The sequence below is a fragment of the Malaclemys terrapin genome, chromosome 13 (genome assembly GCF_027887155.1).
Source record: "Malaclemys terrapin pileata isolate rMalTer1 chromosome 13, rMalTer1.hap1, whole genome shotgun sequence".
Classification (NCBI taxonomy): Eukaryota; Metazoa; Chordata; order Testudines; family Emydidae; genus Malaclemys; species Malaclemys terrapin.
In genome coordinates, this window is record NC_071517.1 from 28,281,706 (window position 1) to 28,299,992 (window position 18,287).

Sequence of the window (18,287 nt, forward strand, 5' to 3'; positions counted from 1 at the left end):
CCTGGTACAGCACACCGGCTCTTGCCGGTACACCGTACCGGGGCCCGATTCAGGGGAATTGGTTGAATTGGCCTAAAGCCGGCCCTGGTGGGGGGATGGCCACAGAGCTGCAGGGAGGGGAACCCTGAGGTGTGGGGGCTGGGTGGGTACTGGGAGTTCCTCCTGAAGGGACGGGGGTTGGCCAAGGTCACTCAGCCCCGGGATCTGGGAGGGGGACTGGCTGAGGGCACTCAGAGCCCCAGGAAGTGGGGGGGGGCTGAGGGGCGGGACTGGCCAGGGGCACTCAGAGCTCGGGGGGGGGGGGGTGCTGTGGGGGGGGGCACTCACAGCCCCAGGAGGTGGGTGGGGGAGGGGCACACAGGATTTCAGGAATTCCCTGGCAGTGAAGAGCTGCTGGCAGCAGGGAGGAGCCAGCCGTGACAATCCCCACTTGGGATCCCTGGCTGGGCTAGTGGCTATGGGGGCCCGTGGCCAAGCTGCAGCGGAAGGTGACCTGAAGGAAATGCCTCGGCCTCGGCCTCCGGCTAGGAAGGGCCTGGGCCAGACAATGACCCACCGCGCAGTGTCCCAGCTTCCTGCCCCACACCTGCGGGGCACGGCCCCTCCTCTGTAGGGAGGTTGGCATGTACCTTAGTGCTGCTTCCTCCATCCCCAAAGGCCTCTCCCAGCCAGTCTCTGGCTACCCCTGCCGTTCAATACGCACATTACCCTGCTGTGACATACCGGGGGGGGGAACCCTCGGGGATGGGGGGGCTGTCACACAGCTGGGCAATTTAACCGAGCTGGGACGGGGTGACTGTCTCCCTGGAGCTGGGGTCTCTGCTCCTCTGAGTCTCAGCCCAGGTGTCTCTCTGCCCTTCCCCCCAGTTGCCCCCGGGCGAGGTGGGAGCGCCCCACGTTGCGTTCCAGCCCCACATTCGCACCCACAAGTGCTGGTGGGTTCCAATCCCAGCTGAACATGCCCACCCGGCCCTAGTGCGGAGCAGAAGGGCCCAGCGCTGCCCCACAGACCCTCTGGCTCTCCGAGCCCGCTCTTACCCATCACCGCAGCACGTCTGGCCCAGGCTGAACGCTGCTGCTCTGTGCAAAGAGGCTGGCACTTCTCGCTCCTGCTGTACGAGGGGCAGGTGCTGCTACCGACTGCTCCCCCTAACCCCCGCCCTGCTGCACTCTGGGGATGCTGCCCTGCTGTGGAGCTCTCAGGTGTCTTGAACTGGGATTTGTTTGGAGAGAAACTGCTAAGGAGCCTTATCAGCCGCGAGCAGAGAGTACCTGGGAGCCTGCCTGGGTCGGGCGGGTCTGGTACAGCCTCCCCCCAGATAAGGCTCTTCCCTGGACCTGCCACCCATTGGAATCTGGAACGATTTCCTCCGAGGTAACACCCGGGGAAGCCAGGGCAGGGCACGGCCTGCTCCCCTGGAGCGTTAGGGCTTTCAGGAGTCAGAGGTGTCAGCGGAGCAGGTTGTACGTTAAAGCAGGGAAGGCAGTTGGGGGGCAGAGGAATTGGGTGCTTTGCCATTGCACTTGATCAGCTCAATTTGAAAATTCTTTCAAAGGAAATCCAGATGTATACATCTGACTGGGGTACATGTACACACATACACACGCACACTCACATGTGCACACACTCATGTGCACATACACGTACACACATACATACACACATGTACACATACACATATATACAGACGTACACATACACGCACACACGCTGTCCCTGGAGCGCCCCAGGATTCGACTGACAGGGTGGCTGGCTATTATGGAGGCAGAAGGGGGTTGGGAGAAAATAATCAACAAGAACTTTTGCTGAAAATGCAAACCTAAGCTGGAAATCTGTGCAGGGCTGGGCTCAGCGAAAATGATCTTTTGAGCTGTTCTTATTAACCGTGGTCCTGTACTTCCTGGTTTGCGTCGGACCCAGGCAGGAGACTGGGCTGCTGTCAGATGTAGAAGCCATTGGAATGAGCCAGGTCGGAATGAGCCAGGCCCTCAGAGCCTTCTGCCACCAATCGCCCCAGCAGTCACTGATCCACACCAAACCACGTCCTTCCAGTCAGGCAGTTTCATATGCATACGTCAAACCCTTGGTTTGCCACTCAGACACCACGGTGATGGGCACAGTAAGGACCGAGAGACGCTAAACAGGCAGACAGACAAGGAAATAGTGGCCCTGGCTACAGGTGTGTGTGTGGTGCAAACGGATGAACACCAGTTGCTGGCTGAAGGCACAACCTTAATTCCCGCATCTCCTGTCTGTCAGCTATCGTACGCTTGGCAGCCTGAGCTCCGATTTCTAATGCAGCGTTTTGCTCTGGCCTATTGTGGTTCTCATGTCCGGGGGCGCCTTGGCCCCTGGTATCAGGAGCGGTGCTAAGGAGGCTGCTTTTCAAAGGTCCTTAAGTAGGGTTGTCAACTTTCTACTTGCACAAAACCAAACGCCCTTGACCCAACCCCTTTCATGCCCTTCCCCAAGGCCCCACCCCTACTCACTCCAGCCCAGCCCACCTCCCTCAGTCGCTCGCTCTCACACCCTCACTCACTTTCACTGGGCTGGAGCTGGGGGTTGGAGTGCAGGGAGGGGTGAGGGCTCCGGTGGGGATGCGGGCTCTGGGATTGGGCTGGAGATTAGGGGTTTGGGGTGCCAGAGGGGGATCCGGGCTGGGGCAGAGGGTTGGAGTGCGGACTCTGGGAGGGAGTTTGGGTGCGGGAGGGGGCTCAGGGCTGGGGTAGGGGATTGGGGTGCGAGTGGGGGTGTGGGGTCTGGGAGGGATTAGGGTACAGGTGGGGGTTCCGACCTGGGGCAGGGGGTTGGGGTGCCGGGTGTGAGGTCTGGGAGGGATTAGGGTACAGGAGGGGGTTCCGACCTGGGGCAGGGGGTTGGGGTGCCGGGTGTGAGGTCTGGGAGGGAATTTGGGTGTGGGAGGGGGTTCCGACCTGGGGCAGGGTTTCTCGGTGCGAGCTCCGGTCAGGCGGCGCTTACCTCAGCCGGCTCCTGGTCAACGGCACACCGGTGCTAATGCAGGCTCCCTGCCTGCCCTGGCTCCGCAGGGCTCCCAGAAGCGGCCAGCACGTCCCTGCAGCCCCTAGGAGGAGGCATGGCCAGGCAGCATTGTGTGCTGCCTGCGCCCACAGGCCCTGCAGCTCCCATTGGCCATGGTTCCCGGCCAATGGGAGCTGCAGAGCCGGCACTCGGGATGAGGCCATCGCGTGGAGCTTCCTGATCGCCCCTGCGCCTAGGGGCTGCAGGGACGTGCCGGCCACTTCCGGGAACCCCACAGAGCCAGGTCAGGAAGGGAGCCTGCCTTAGCCCCGCTGCGCCACCAACCGGCCAGACTTTTAATGGCCCGGTGGGCGGTGCTGACCAGAGCTGCCAGGGTCCCTTTTCGAGCAGGCGTTCTGGTAGAAAACCCGACACCTGCCAACCCTGTGTCGAAGGCCCGGATTTGTGAGTGAGCTAAACCTCCAGCCTCCTGCGCTAAATGAGCTCCCTTAACCTTTTCCTGCACCCCATCCCGACCCCCCCCCTTTTACCTGCTTCCTCTGCCCGGTGTGGGGTGTTGTGACCCTAGAGCGTGAGTTCCTTGCCACAGGGCCTGTCCTCTTGTCCCTGGGGGTGCAGTGTCCAGTCCTAGGCACCCTGCCTCCAGACTGGGTGTGACGAAGTGGGAATGGTCTTATGCTTTCTCTGAATAATGTGGGTGCCTCAGTTTCCCCTATGCATTTCTTAAGTATCTAAGTGATGGGATAATGGTGTGATTGTTGCAGAGCCCGAGAGGGCAGGGCCGTGCAGGGGTCTCCACAGAGAATGGCCGACACCCTGTCTCCTGGCAACTGATGGCCTGGGCCCCTCCCCTGCAAGGTGCCAACTGAAGGTGTTGGAGAACAAAGAGATCAGGTGACCTCCTGGCCCAGGAAAGAGACAAAGGCTGGAGGGTTTCAGTTTGGAGCTGGCTGGGGAAACGGAGGGAGGCCCAGCACCGGGGTCTGGGCCCCCTACCCCCAAGTTGGACCTGACTGAGGGGTCCTGTTCTCTGTACCTACAAGCTCTGTTTTGGACTGTGATCCTGTCGTCTAATAAACCGTCTGTTTTACTGGCTGGCTGAGAGTCCCAGTGAATTGCAGGAAGTGGGGGGTGCAGGGCCCTGGCTCCCCCATCCTCCGTGACAACTGGGGCCTCTGGGTAACGCTGCAGTAGGAAGATGTCACGGGTTGCTGTTATTACTGTCTAAGTCGTGTTATCATTATCTGTCCTCCGGCTTTGGGTGGGTCCATGCTGTGGATTTGCTTGTGTCCCACAGTGTCTAATGGGGTTGGAATCCCGCAGGTTTGTTATCCTGGGGGAGCTCAGCGTCCGTGTGACCAGTGCCAGGGACACATGCGTGTGTGTTCTCCTGGCCACATGGAGCCCACCCGGGCCGCCCTGTTCTGGGCACACCCTGGATCTGACTGTCAGCCGAGGGCCGAGCACTGGGCATATAACCAATGTTCTGACTTGACCCCAGCCTCATGGCCCGGCGATCCTGGCCTGTCCTCCCTCCCACCCCCCCGGGGACAAACACCCACAAAGATGGTTGGCCTGGAGGGGGTTTGGCTCCTGTAAGTTTTCAAGAGATGCTGGCAGGGCCGGACCGCAAACCACAGGCCAAGGGGCCACTGAGCACAATCACACGGTGACCACAGCCACAAGCTCCTCCCCATCCCTGCTGGATGAATGTCGGGTGAGACACAGAGACAGCGCTTGGGAGCCACAAACGCTCTGCCAGCTGGGCAAAGCTGGGAATGTGACAACAAGACAACACACCTGCCTTCAGATGCTTTGGGTGGAAGTTCCTGATTGCATGGGTGGGTCCCGTTAAGACGTTCAGGTTGTATATTTCCAGGGTGAGAACTGGGGCTGACAGGGCCAGCAGGCCGGTGAGGAGCAGGAGACGAGGGCACCGGGCAGCTGCTAAAGGGAAGAGCCGGTGAGAAGCTGGGAACACAAACCCGTCCTTCAGGAGCCGCGACTCCCAGTTCCCTCTGCCAGGACAGTGTCCCTGGAGCAGCCAGCTAAGAGCACGCTCCGCGGCTCCGCGCTCACAGCAGCCCAGAGCGGAGGGGAGCTGGGGAGCCAGGCGGGGCGATTGGGAACGTGGGGGCAAGGTGGTGACCGGAATAAAGGGAATTATGGGAGAGAAGAGCATTGGGGGAGGAGTGTCTGGAGGACTGGACCAGGGTTGTGGGGGAACCTGTGGTTCTGGGGAGCCCCCTGCATGGTTGCTTGAAGCTGCAGCCTCTGTTCCCTGGCACAGCCCTATGGGAAGCCCTAGTTGCCTTACTGTGGAGACAGTCACTGTTGCCCAGCCCAGATTCCCAGCTCAGGCCAATCCCACAGTCAGGCTCCCCCGTCCATCCCCCTACACACAGACATCCTCCCCACAGATTTCCAGAGCCCTGCTTAGCCCTGCCTGCCCCCACCCCTGCTCCGCCCATGGCCTGTCTCCCAGGGCCCAGCCCACACCCCGTGCTGCCCAGCCAGCATCCCTGGCTCACAGTGGCTCTGCAGGGCGCAGTGGGATCAGCCAATGCTGCTGAAGAGGGAAGATGAACATGCCCCTTTTCTGTTGGCAGCTTGCGTGTGAGCTCACGGCCTGGGAATGGGACTGGCATCAGTGCCAGGTGCGGCTCAGGAACAAAGAACAGGGATTTCGCTGGCCAGACCACTGTCTAACGTCCCAGGTCCCCATCCCCCCGTGTGCTCTGAGGGGAGTGTGAGAACCTGCCCGTGGCGACAGGCAGGGGCCGGCCAGGAGCCCCGGATTGGGAGGGAGCCGGGAGATTTCAAAGCATTTTCAAATGTTTCCTATGAAAGGATTGATCGGCACAAGCTGAATGATGGTGTTACACGGAGCAGCTCCACGGTGATGCCGAGGGAGGGGGCACTGATCCCTTCAGAAAACTGGGCCCTGCTGACTGCAGGGGCAGGACGGATGTAGAGATGAAGAGCCAGGCCCTGTGCTAGGTGGCATGGGAGCACCAGGGGCCTCTTTCCTCCCCTCCCCCTGTCTGTGCAGGAGTGGGGCAGGGTTCCTACCTTGGGCCCAGACAGCACTAGGGAAAGGGACCAGTCCTTGCACCAGGCCTGCGGGCCGCCATAGGGGCATTGTCCTCCGCCAAGGGGTGCGGCCAGACTCCTAGCTAACTAGTGTGCAAGCTGCCATGGGACCATGTGCTAGCTGGGGAAACAGGCTGCATTTTACCACACAAGCAGTGGGATGCATTCGGCCCAGTGGTCTGGGGCCTCCCCACCCGGTCCCTGCTGGCACATGGCTCCAGCCAGCAAGGTCCAACCCCACGAAGATGCCCTCGGCCCCAGCCCCTGGGCACCATTCTTTAATTTAAATGAAGTGCTGCAGAATCCAGGGACCTGGCCGCAGCATTTAGGCCCAGCGTGATACCCCATAGATGGGGGCTGCCACAGAATGCCCTGGTATGAGGCACCGCACTCCTGCTCCAGGAGTCTGCACGTGGCCAGGCAGAGCTGCGGGCAGAGCCTTCAGTCTCAGGCGAGGAGCGGCTCCGCCTGCAGTGGGAGTGGGATGGACGCTGCCTCCGCCCTACAGGCTCTCTGGATGTGGTCCGGAGGGCAGGGGGCCCAAGGACTCCTCTCTCCCAGCACTAAGGGCCCAAGTCTCTCCTCCCGCTCACATCCCCTCTTTCTCCTCCCCCAGAAAATCCCTCTGGCCCCAGTCTCTCCTCCTCCCCGCCCCAAATGGAAGGGCTGGTGGCCTGGAGATTTACTCTTGCAGACTCATCCCAGCAGCCCCGTATGCTCTGCCTGTGAACCTGGTAACGCCAGGCATGTTCTCCAGCAGCGTGGTGCCCATGGGAGCACCCGGAGAGACAGTGACAGCAGGGCACAGAATTACCATCTGCAGACCTCACTGCTTAGAAGTGTGTGTTTATTTCAAAGCCTGGATCCCGAGGCAGGGCCGTGCAGAGGGTGTTTGAGAAGCTCCCGCCATGCTTGGGATTTCACCTTTCCAGTGACCTCTAGGCCTGCTCATCGCATCGCCGAGCTAAAATGACGCGGAAGAGTCACTCCAGCCGAACGCTGGTGCATGGGAGTCAGCCCAGCGGAGAAAGGCCCAGTGGAAAAAAGCTCAGAAAGTCTGCAGGGAGGGAGAGGAGAAGGAAAGTGTCCCCGTTTCCTGGGTAACCCTGATACTTCCCCCAGCAAGGCCTGTGAAAGCGGGCGGGAGGTTTGGCCATGATACACTCTGACCCTTTTCCCTCCCTTCGTGGAGCAGGGGTTGGCCTCACTGCAGACAGGAGGGTGGGGAAGGGGGGACTAACAGTAGGACGCTGGTTTGATGAGGATGACGGAGGCTTGGCAGTTCCCGCTACAGAAACTACCCCAAGTGATGCTCCCTTTGATGTTCAGTCGAACAGAATGACAAGCCGAGTACCACCAGCCCCCCCAGAGCTAGACACACAGTTCCCACTGGAAGTGTCCTGATCCAGCTCTTTAGCAGAGAACTTCATGTTGTCATGCATGGTGCTAGGATTGTATGAAGCCATGGCGTCCCCTGCAATCCCAGTGTAAGAGCCCAGCCTCAGCCTGTAGCCTTTGGACTCGTCTTCCAGACCGAAGAGGTTGTAATCTGCGTATTTCATGGTGCCGGATGAATCGTGGATGACAAACCTGACCTGGTAGACCTTCTGCTTGGCGATCCGATAGATGTACTCCGTCCCCAACCAGTAGTCATCCTGCACGTTGCCAAAGCCGTACTTGTAGGTGCTCCAGGACTCAGCCCAGGTGATCTGTGTGTTGTGCCGGTTCCGCTGGAGAACCGTCCAGCCCTCACTGGTGCTGTTCAGCTCTCAGTAGACCTCGAATTGATGGAGTCCTGTGGGCTGGATGACAAAGACGCCACTGACCCTGTTCCAGGTTATCTCGCTGCAGTCCTTGGGCCAGGCTGTGGGCAAAACGAAACAAGTTGTCAAGAACAAAACCTCATGGAACAAAACCCCGCTAAGAGTTATGATCACAGTGGAGTTTCCTTAAAAACTTTCCTTGGCCTCCTTCCCAACTCCTCCACCGAGGAATAGCAGCTGCATCTTGGCCAGATCAGGCTGCGCTGAGGAGTCCTGGAGGTGAGCTCTGGTCTCTAGCCTCGCGCCAGACTGATGTCCCCATAGCTGTGTCTGAGGGAATTCTCACCACTGGCACTCTGCTCCCAGATCTCTGCAGTGTGTGTGTGTGTGTGTGTGTCACCCCTGGGAGGGGGGACAATGCAAGCGGGACACACTTACCACTTACCCTGGGCTACCTGCATGTCACTGGCTCTGCTGCGCCGGAGGCTCCCTTTCCCCTGATCTGTGTGGGGAGGAGAGAGCCGAGTGACGTGAGGGCTTTACAGAGGATATTCCCAGCTCCACAGCTGGGCGTATTCTCAGCACATTCGCCTCCCTGTCCCTCCGCTGGCCCAGCTGTAGGCCTCAGTTATCCGCTGGGCACTGGGGCGCCTCTCCCTGCTGGATTGCTCCAAACTCTGACACCCGCGGGGAGGCAGGAATTCACCCAGAATCCCTCCAGAGCAGAGACCCACCCTGGTACCCTCCTCAGCCTGGCCACAGCCCCGCGTCGCTGCCAAGAACCATCAGCAGGAGGGGGCCGGGCACCAATCCCAGAGGCCTGATAGGCTCTGCCTGCATCGGGCACCAACAGGCTCCTTCCCTCTGGGCCCGGGCCCGTTCGCACATGCGCAGGGCGGCTCCCTGGACCCAGCTCCCAGCCCTGAGCTCAGGCTCCCCTGGGCCCTGCTGTGTCCCTGCAGGGACAGCACATGTCTCTCCGACAGCCCCTTCTCGAAGGGTGGGAGAAGGGCTGGCAGCAGGCAGGAGAGGCAGGATTTCCTGCCAGCTCTCCAGCCAGCCAGGGCTCTGAGGGACGGGGCGGGAGGCCAGCTTCTCCTGTGTGCCCATCCCCAGCCAATCAGGGCTATGGCGGCAGGGCCAGTCCTCAAAGCACTGCTCCTGATCCATCCAGTACGGGTGTCATGACTTCGACTAACCCAGACTCCCCTTAGCTGCTCTACCTGGCTCCTGGCCGCTGCCCTCCAGTCTGGCCCAAATGCAGCCACCAACCTCACCGCCCGCTCCCGTGGCTCTGCCCACACCACCCAGAGGCCGATTAAGGTTTATTGGGGAGCTGGGTACAAAGAACATTTGGTCTCCCCAGCTCCCCTCACCATGGGGTCCTGCCTCTTGGTCCTCCTCTTCCCCCACAAGGCTCCACTCCCAGGCCTGGCCGGAAGCTGGCCTGTGGTAAGAGCTGCCCAGGTAGCCCAAGTCACAGTGGGGAGGCCCGGACTCTCCACCTACCCTGGGGATACAGACTGTGGGCTGCTCTCAGGCTCCCTGGCCCCCACCCTGGGCAGGTGGAGGGGCCAGGGCTCCCCACAACTGGCCCCGGCTCCCTGGGCGCCTCTTACCACAGCCAGGCTCCAGCTTCCAGCCTGGCAGGGGACAGAGCCACAGGGGAAGAGGACAAGCGGGGCCACAGTTCTGGAGCCAGTGGCACCCTCACTTCTGCACAGGTTCCGGCGCTCCTGCAGGGGCCCCCAAATTGGCTGGCGCCCCTAGGCACGGGCCCTGTGGGCCTGTGCATTAATCTCCCATTGGTTCTGCCACCCTTTACTCATACGGATAACAGCACTTCAGCACCCCTGCACTCAACACTATCGTGAACTGTACCCAACAGCAGGGCCGGCTCTAGGTTTTTTGCCGCCCCAAGCAAAAAAAATTGGCTAACTCGTTCCCACGGCAGGTCATTCAGCATGAATTTTACATGTGCACAGAACACAGACAGGATTGGTTCCCATATGGTTACAGAACTGCAGTAAAGTGGAACGATTTTCAGCTTGTGTGATTGGAGGATATCTGGATGCATATTATAAGACTGACATACATAAATGAGGAAAAGTTGAGGTGCCTTTATTATTCTTTTCTTCCACTCTTTCTTTCTATGGGGAATTTGCCAATGCAATATCACTGTCTTCCTTTTAAACAAACAAACAAACAAACAAAAAGGCAATGGCTGTTGAAAATAGCAATTCCAGTCCTAATAACCACTGGGAAGCATTTCTTGCTCAGTTTTATCCTACTTTTTCTACAGGAAGTTACAGTGGATCAGTAGATTTGATTTGGGAGAAATGAAGTAACAGCCGCCCAAACTGAGCTTGAGCACTCCTGAATTTTGAGGTGTTCAAATCTGGAAGGCAGGTGCGGGGGGGAGCTGTGGCTCTGCAGGGGAGCACGGCAGCATGTATGCAGCAGTGTGTCTGGCGCTGCGCGGAGCCAGACAGGCTGGTCTGAGTGGCATGATAAGGGGTCTGGGGGGTTGGATGGGGCGGAGGTTTGGGGGGGCAGTCAGGGGCAGGGAGAAGGGGGGGTTAGATGGGTCAGGGGTTGGGATGGCAGTCAGGGGACAGGCAGCGGTTGGATAGGCATGGAAGTCCCGGGAGTTTGTCAGGGGACAGGTAGGGGATGGGGTCCTAGGGGGAAAGTTGGGGCGGTCTCAGGAGGGGGCAGTTGGGGACAAGGAGAAGGGAGGCTTAGATAGGGGGTGGGGTCCTGGGGGGCAGTTAGGGAGAGGGGTCCCGGGAGGGGGTGATCAGGGAACAGGGTGCAGGGGGGGTTGGATGGGTTGGGGTTTCTGTGGGGGGCAGTCGGAGGAGGTGGATGGTGGCGGGGGGGGGCTACCCTCCCTGTGGACTGTCCTATTTTTTGAATGTTAAAATATGGTATCCCTACCCTTCAGAGTGCAGCTCTCCATTCATAGCAGGCTGCAGCATGAGGTCTTAGCTACCTCCCTCCCTCCCCCTCTTTCCTGTTGGTAGTGGCCAAAGGAATGCTGGGAAATGTAGTTCTTTCCCTGCTCCAGGGCTGGCTCTATAGGAAGGGAGCTAACCAAGGAACTACAGCTCCTAGGACCCCCTGTTGGTTCTCAGCTCCCAGGCTGGATCCCTGCCGCCCCTGCAAATGGGCTGCCCCAAGCACGTGCTTGCTTTGCTGGTGCCTAGAGCCGCCCTTGCCCAACAGCACCCAAAACGGATCCCTTTGGCAAAACAGCTCCATCGGCTCATTACCTTAGGGTTACCATACGTCCGGATTTTCCCGGACATGTCCGGCTTTTGGGGGCTCAAATCCCCGTCCGGGGGGAAATCCCCAAAAGCCGGACATGTCCGGGAAAATCAGGAGGCACGGAGGGCTCGGCAGTGCTCGGCCGGGGCCTCTGGGGCTGGGGTCGGTGGTGCGGGGCTGGGCTGGGGCCGGCGGTGCTCGGCAGGAGCCGGGGGTGCGGGGCCGGGGCCGGTGCGGTGCCGGGCAGGGGTCGCGGTGCCGTGCCGGGAGCCGGGGTCGCGGTGCCATGCCAGGAGCCGGGCGCGCGGCCGGGCCAGGAGCCGGGGTTGCAGTACTGGGCCGGGGGCCGGGGTCGCGGGGCCGGGCCGGGAGCCGCGGCTGGGGGCGAGGTGCCGTGCCGGGAGCCGAGGTTGCGAAGCCGTGCCGGGAGCCGGGCGCACGATGCCAGGCGGGGGTTGCGGTGCCGTGCCGGGAGCCGGGCGCGCGGCCAGGCCAGGAGCCGGGGTTGCAGTACCGGGCCGGGGGCCAGGCCCATGGGGCCGGGCCGGGACCCAGGAGCCGGGCCCGCGGTGCCGGGCGGGGGTCGTGGTGCCGTGCCGGGAGCCAGGGTCGTGGTGCCATGCCGAGAGCCCGGTGCGCGGCCGTGCCAGGAGCCGGGGTCGCAGTACTGGGCCGGGGGCCGGGCCGGGGGCGCGGGGCCAGGCCGGGAGCCGGACCCGCGGTGCCGGGCGGGGGTCGCGGTGCCGTGCCAGGAGCCGGGGTTGCAGAGCCATGCCGGGAACCGGGCGCGCGGCCGGGCCAGGAGCCGGGGTCTCGGTACTGGGCCGGGAGCTCGCGGTGCCGGGCTGGGAGCCGGGTCGGGGGCGCGGTACCGTGCCGGGAGCCGGGGTTGCGAGGCCGTGCCGGGAGCCGGGCGCGCGATGCCGGGCGGGGGTTGCGGTGCCGTGCCGGGAGCCGGGCGCGCGGCCAGGCCAGGAGCCGGGGTTGCAGTACCGGGCCGGGGGCCAGGCCCACGGGGCCGGGCCGGGAGCCGGGAGCCGGGCCCGCGGTGCCGGGCGGGGGTCGTGGTGCCGTGCCGGGAGCCGGGGTCGTGGTGCCGTGCCGGGAGCCGGGGTCGTGGTGCCATGCCGAGAGCCCGGTGCGCGGCCGGGCCAGGAGCCGGGGTCGCAGTACTGGGCCGGGGGCCGGGCCGGGGGCGCGGGGCCAGGCCGGGAGCCGGACCCGCGGTGCCGGGCGGGGGTCGCGGTGCCGTGCCAGGAGCCGGGGTTGCAGTGCCATGCCGGGAACCAGGCGCGCGGCCGGGCCAGGAGCCGGGGTCTCGGTACTGGGCCGGGAGCTCGCGGTGCCGGGCCGGGAGCCGGGTCGGGGGCGCGGTACCGTGCCGGGAGCCGGGGTTGCGAGGCCGTGCCGGGAGCCGGGCGCGCGGTGCCGGGCGGGGGTCGTGGTGCCGTGCCGGGAGCCGGGGATGCGGTGCCATGCCGGGAGCCAGGCGCGCGGCCGGGCCAGGAGCCAGGGTTGCAGTACCGGGTCGGGGGCCAGGCCCACGGGGCCGGGCCGGGAGCTGGGCCCGCGGTGCCGGGCCGGGGTCGCGGTGCCGTGCCAGGAGCTGGGGTTGCGGTGCCATGCCGGGAGCCGGGCGCGCGGCCGGGCCAGGAGCCGGGGTCGCAGTTCCGGGCTGGGGGCCGGGCTCGCGGTGCTGGGCCGGGAGCCGGGCCCGCGGTGCCGGGCGGGGGTCGCGGTGCCATGCCGGGAGCCGGGCGCGCGGCCGGGCCAGGAGCCGGGGTCGCAGTACCGGGCTGGGGGCCGGGCCCTCGGGGCCGGGCCGGGAGCCGGGCCCGCGGTGCTGGGCGGGGGTCGCGGGGCCGTGCCGGGAGCCGGGCGCGCGGCCAGGCCAGGAGCCGGGGTCGCAGTACCGGGCCGGGAGCCGGGGTCGCAGTACCGGGCCGGGAGCCGGGGTCGCGGGGCAGGGGGTGCGGTGTCGGGCCGAGAGCCGGGCCGGGGGTGCCGGGCGGGGGTCGCGTGCCGTGCCGGGAGCCGGGGTTGCGGTGCCATGCCGGGAGCCGGGCGCGCGGCCGGGCCAGGAGCCGGGGTCGCAGTACCGGGCTGGGGGCCGGGCCCTCGGGGCCGGGCCGGGAGCCGGGCCCGCGGTGCTGGGCGGGGGTCGCGGGGCCGTGCCGGGAGCCGGGCGCGCGGCCAGGCCAGGAGCCGGGGTCGCAGTACCGGGCCGGGAGCCGGGGTCGCAGTACCGGGCCGGGAGCCGGGGTCGCGGGGCAGGGGGTGCGGTGTCGGGCCGAGAGCCGGGCCGGGGGTGCCGGGCGGGGGTCGCGTGCCGTGCCGGGAGCCGGGGTTGCGGTGCCATGCCGGGAGCCGGGCGCGCGGCCGGGCCAGGAGCCGGGGTCGCAGTTCCGGGCTGGGAGTGGGAAGGGCCTGGCTGCCGGAGAGCACAGGGGACCTGAAGCAGAGCAGGGCTGGGGATGGGCAAGAGGAGCTGGGGAGCTCCAGCTTGGCAATTCCCCAGGCTGAGGCTTGGTAAGGCCCAGGGTGGTACTGGGGCTGCAGAGGTGCCACCTGGGCATAGGCAGAAGCAGCTGATCCAACCCCCTTGGCAGCAATGAGTGGCCATGACAGATGCAGTCTTAGGGTTACCATATTTAAAAAATAAAAAAAGAGGACACTCCACGGGCCCTAGCCCCACCCCTTTCCCACCCCCGGCCCCGCCGCAACTCTGCCCCTTCCCCAAAGTCCCCACCCTAACTCCCCCTCCTCCCTCCCAGCCACGCGAAAAGGGCTGCCCGAGTGCTACCGGCTTTACGGTTTGCCGGGCAGCCTCCAGACCCTGCGCCCCCGGCCGGCGCTTCCCCAGCGCAGCTGGAGCCCGGGAGGGGAAGCGCCCAGCTGGGGGCGCAGGGTCTGGAGGCTGACCGGCCAACCATGAAGCCGGTAGCGCTCGGGCTTTGGGCAGCCCCTATGCCTCCGGACCCTGCGCCCCTGGCCGGGCAGTTCCTCTCCTGGGCTCCAGCTGCTCTGCTCCTCCCTGGACTCAGACTTCGGCTCTGTTTAACAGCCAAGCTGCCCGAGCCAGCGCTACCGGCTTCGGGCAGCCCCATGCCTCCGGACCCCAGCCGCCGGCCGGGCACTTCCCCTCCCCGGCTCCAGCTGCTCTGCTCCGACAGCTGGGGTCCGGAGGCAAGGGGGCTGCCCGAAGCCGGTAGCGCTGGCTTGGGCAGCTTGGCTCTTAAACAGAGCCGAAGTCTGAGTCCGGGGAGGAGCAAAGCAGCCGCGGGAGGGGAAGTGCCCAGCCGGTATTTTTCCTGGACATGTTCAGCTTTTTGGCAATTCCCCCCGGACGGGGGTTTGATTGCCGAAAAGCCAGACATGTCCGGGAAAAACCGGACATGTGGTAACCCTATGCAGTATGCCCCAGAGAAAGGGGGCTAGATGACGACTGGCAGTAGCCACTGAGGCAAGGTGGGCATGGGGGAGAGGGTTCCCCTGGGAAGGGAGAGCCAGAGTGTGGGGGCACTGCTTTGGGACAGCACCCCAAGGTAAGGGGCACTGGGGTCTGTGAGGGACATGGGGGCCTGAAGCAGGAGAGACACCGGCCAGCAGGAGGCGCTCCTAGTGCTGGAATTGAACTAATTCCTGGATGACCAGCAGGAGGCGCCGCGCCAGTGAGTCAGCGATCTGCTACATGGCCAAATAAACTAGTTCCTTTGAAGCAGTAAAACAAGAATTCTGTGATTAAACCCCTCAGCCCCTTAGAAAGGCACAGCGGGGCGGGAGCCTGGAGGGACGAGGGGAGGGTAGTGCACGGAAGGAGGGGTCGTGTGGGCATCAATGCAGAACGGTCTAGTTAACGGCCCCTAAATGCACTTTCTGCACAGAACTACTGCAGCTTCTCAAGCCCCAAACTGCACAAAGTCTGGAAACGGACAATTCAGGGATTCAGCCAGTTCCCCCCGGTCACATCACCGGGGTCACTCCACAGGCTTAGCCTGGCTGCTCTGCCCTCTGGCCAGGCTGCCCTTTGGTCTGTGAACAGCCCTGGAAACGGGGTGGGATGCACGGCTGGACAAGGGACGTTTTTAGGAAGCTCTGCAGTGCAGGTTGCAGAGCAATGGGAGTTGAGGCAAGGAAACTAGTTGGACGTGTTGTCAGTTTCAGGGGACAAAGTTGAGTGGCCGGTGTCAGACTGCTGGAGTGGAAGGTCCTAGACCAGTGGGGCGGTGCTGGGTTCCTTTCATTGTCCGTCTCCAGACTTCCTGACGTTCGGTGTCCAAAGGCCTCATTGTTTTGTCCAGAAAATGTAGTATTGCTTTGGACGGTAGATGGCCCCACTGACACACGTTCAGCATTAACTCTTCTTACGGGTTGTGGGGAGGGATTGCTGAACAGTTTGCATTCCCTTCTCTAGAGAACAAACAAAGCAATTCCCAGCCCGGAGCAGAGCAGATCCATTCTCCTGTGTTTCTCTCTTGTGCTGTGTGTACATGAGCAAACGGCCTGTTCAGCTCTCATGCTGCCCCCTCTCCTGCCGTATTTGCCATTGCAACAAAGTTGACTTTTTCCCACAGAAAATTTTGCTTTCCCCGAAACCACATTTCTGATGGAAAAAGTTTTGCCCAGCTGGAGCAATTTCCTTGTGTGATGGTGCCCCCCCCCCCAATGCTTTATGGAATGTGCTTATGAATGTATATATGACATAACTAGAATATGTTTTATGCTACATATGCCATGTAACATATCTCTGTAAAGGTTATGATCTACTGAATCTATTAATCCTCTTGTTGTGAATGTATCATTTTTGTACTTGAAGTTAGGAATATTGGCTGTATACTTGCTTGATTTTAACTAGCCTAGTAGAGCATTTGGTCAGCTTCCTGAGAAAAGTGCAAATTAGGTGCCCAATCAAAAACCACTTCAGCCAACAATGCACTTGAAGATGCCAATCCACATCAGAGCCTTCCCAGGATTGTGGCTTGGCTGGTAAAAACTGACTCATGCATGGACATGTGACTTGCCCATGTGACTCCAGAACTCCATCTTGGAGCTGGACTTTGCATAGAAGAGAGGAGGGGGTCTCCACCCGCAAGAGAAAGTCTATTTAACCCCCTGGGAGACCCCTCCATTTTGTCTTCAGCTGGCTAAAGGGATAGCCTCTCCACCCCCAAGAATACCTGAAAGAGACTGGAACAAAGGACAGTAACTACAGGGAATGTGAGTGATTGCTGGACCCAGACTAGAAGGAGACTAGTCTGTAAAAAGGAGCATTCTGGAACTGGTGAGGTTTTTATCTGTACCCAGTTGTATTACTGTATTAGACTCAGACATGCGTGTTTTATTTTATTTTACTTGGTAATTCACTCTGTTCTGTCTGTTACTACTTGGAACCACTTAAATCCTACTTTCTGTATTTAATAAAATCACTTTTTCCTTATTAATTAACCCAGAGTATGTATTGATACCTGGGGGGGGGGGGGGGCGGCAAACAGCTGTGCATATCTCTCTATCAGTGTTATAGAGGGCAAACAATTTCTGAGTTTACCCTGTATAAGCAGGGGTGTGGAGAGGGGTCGAGGCAGGCAGGGAGAGGGAGCGGGGTGGTTAGATGGGTCGGGGGTTCTGGGGGAGCTGTCAGGGGGGCAGGGGGGTGGAGAGGGGTCAAGGAGGCAGGGAGCAGAGGGGGTTGGATGGGTCAGGAGTTCTGGGGGTACTGTCAGGGAGCAAGGAGCAGTTGGATAGGGCATGGGAGTCCCTGGGGTCTATCTGGGGGTAGGGGTGTGAATATGGGGTGGGGGTGTGGATAAGGGTCAGGGCAGTCAGGGGACAGGTACGGTCCTAGGGGGGCAGTTAGGGTGGGGGGTTCTCAGGAGGGGACAGTCGGGGGACAAGAAGCAGGGAGGCTAGATGGCGGTGGGATCCTAGGGGGCAGTTAGTGGCAGGGGTCCCAGGATGGCACAGTCAGGGGACAAGGAGTGGGGGGGTTGGGCGTTCTGAGCGGGGCAGTCAGGGGGTGGGAAGTGGGAGGGCATGGATGGGGGCGGGGGCAGGGCTAGAGCGGGGCTCCCCCCCATCCTCTTTTTTGATTGTGGAAATATGGTAACTCTAGCAGACAGGCCCCAGGGTGTGGGGGGGATGAGCTCCCTATAGAGCAGCAGCAGCCCTGAGGGAGCAGGTAGGATCTCCGTGAGGTCGACTCCCGCTGTGGCCGGGGGTCGCTGCCTTTTGGAGCGCCGGGCAAGGAGGATGGGGAGGGCCTGGCTCCCGGCTCGGCCGGAGATTGGCTGAGGTGAACAGGCTCGAGCTGCGTGCCCCAGCCACAGCCGCAGCCGCCCCAGCTCCACTCCCTGCAGAAGGGTGACAAGACACCCTACCATGCCACCCTTCCTTCTGCGCTGCTGCTGACGGCAGCACTGCCTTCAGAGCTGGGTGCCCGGCCAGCAGCCACCGCTCTCCAACTGCCCAGGCCTCCCCACACACATGGGTCCCACGGGCATGGACAGCCCCCTGACCACGGAGCCTTCCTGGACCATTGCACCCTGGGCGGTTGCCCACTCCCAAATCCAGCTCTGCTCATTGACTTTCAATGGGCTCTGTGCTCCTAAGTAACTCGTGACCTTTGGAAAATCCCTTCCCCCATTTTTGCTTGTTGCTATGTGAGTGTCCTACTGCGGCCAGCAAGCAACAGCCCTTACAGGAGACAGCCCCTGGGTCTGTGACCTCTTCACCGAAGCACATGGCCAGGCAAAGCTGGGGGCAGAGCCCTGATTCTCAGGCTGAGGAGCGGCTCCACCTGCTGTGGGAGTGGAATACACCCCGTGTCTGCCCCACAGGCTCTCTCTGGGTATTGTATCGACAGCAGGTAGCCCATAGTCTCCTCTCCCAGCATCCCAGTCTCTCCTGCCCCAAATGTGAGAAAGGACTGGTGGCCCAAGGAGTTACTCTTGGTGCAGTTGGCAGCAACGGGCCCATCCCAACAACCCTACACTAGGGCCTGATCCAACGCCCACTGAAGTCAATGGAAGATTGTCTGTTATCAACTGGCTTTGGACTAGGACCTACTTGCACACGTGGACAGTAATTCAAGGTACTGATTAAAGGGCCCCTCAGGCCAATGCTGCAGCTACCCAGATATCGTCAGACGTGCAGGCCTGGCTTTC

The 18,287-nt window shown here is 62.0% G+C and overlaps 1 pseudogene; it reads right to left on the reverse strand.

Annotated features, from left to right (window-relative positions):
* Positions 1-7,029: 7,029 nt before the first annotated feature.
* Positions 7,030-12,604, reverse strand: LOC128847890 (fibrinogen-like protein 1-like protein; annotated as a pseudogene).
* Between the last annotated feature and the right edge of the window lie 5,683 nt (positions 12,605-18,287).